This window comes from Sinocyclocheilus anshuiensis, unplaced genomic scaffold (genome assembly GCF_001515605.1).
Source record: "Sinocyclocheilus anshuiensis isolate Anshui unplaced genomic scaffold, SAMN03320099.WGS_v1.1 scaffold1085, whole genome shotgun sequence".
Taxonomy (NCBI): domain Eukaryota; kingdom Metazoa; phylum Chordata; class Actinopteri; order Cypriniformes; family Cyprinidae; genus Sinocyclocheilus; species Sinocyclocheilus anshuiensis.
In genome coordinates, this window is record NW_015557129.1 from 332375 (window position 1) to 333313 (window position 939).

Sequence of the window (939 nt, forward strand, 5' to 3'; positions counted from 1 at the left end):
ATCTCTCTCCAGCCTGCCTCAAAGCCTGTGCTGTCCAGCTATCATCCATCTTCACATTGATCTTCAACAGATCCCTGGAGCTGTGTGTAGTCCCCTCCTGCTTCAAATGTTCCACCATCATCCCTGTACCCAAGAAACCAAAAATCACAGGACTTAATGACTACAGACCTGTTGCTTTAACATCTGTGGTCATGAAGTCATTTGAGAGGCTCGTGTTGGCATACTTGAAGGACATTACTGGACCCCCTGCAGTTTGCTCTTCGGTTCCAGATTCATATACATTATTATTTATTGTTAAGTCTTATTTAAATGTTTCTGTTCTCATGTCAGATATGTATGTATGTATGCATGTGTGTACCAAGAGCTTCTTAAAAAACCACAACAAATTCCTCGTGTGTTTGCGCACACTTGGCAAATAAAGCTAATTCTGATTCTGAAATGTATGTACAGTTACTAGGGGTGTAACAATATATCGCAGTACGATATTTCGCGATGCAAAAATGTTACGATATGTATCGTAGAGTGGTGGCGATTCTTTTACGATATGACGGCAGTCTAATCCTATTGGTTGAGCTGCCGACGTGACCTACTCTGCAACAGCGTCGCGTGTGCTTTCTTCGCAGTTGCAGAAATCGCTTAAACTGAACATGAGTTTGGCTGAAACTGAAACTGAAGATGCCCCGTCTTCTTATAAGTCCGACGTCTGGCAGCTTTTTGGTTTTTCAGTCACGCGACAGGACGACGGTAAAAAAATTACAGACAAAACACAAACTGTTTGTAAACACTGTAAAACAAGGCTGCCATACACAACGTCAAACACTTCGAATATGATGTGCCATTTAAAACAGCATCACAACAACAAACTCCTGCAACAAAAAGGGTGAAAGAAGGCCAAACATCTATACAACGCAGTTTTGCTGCAACATGGTTTCAGTCAAG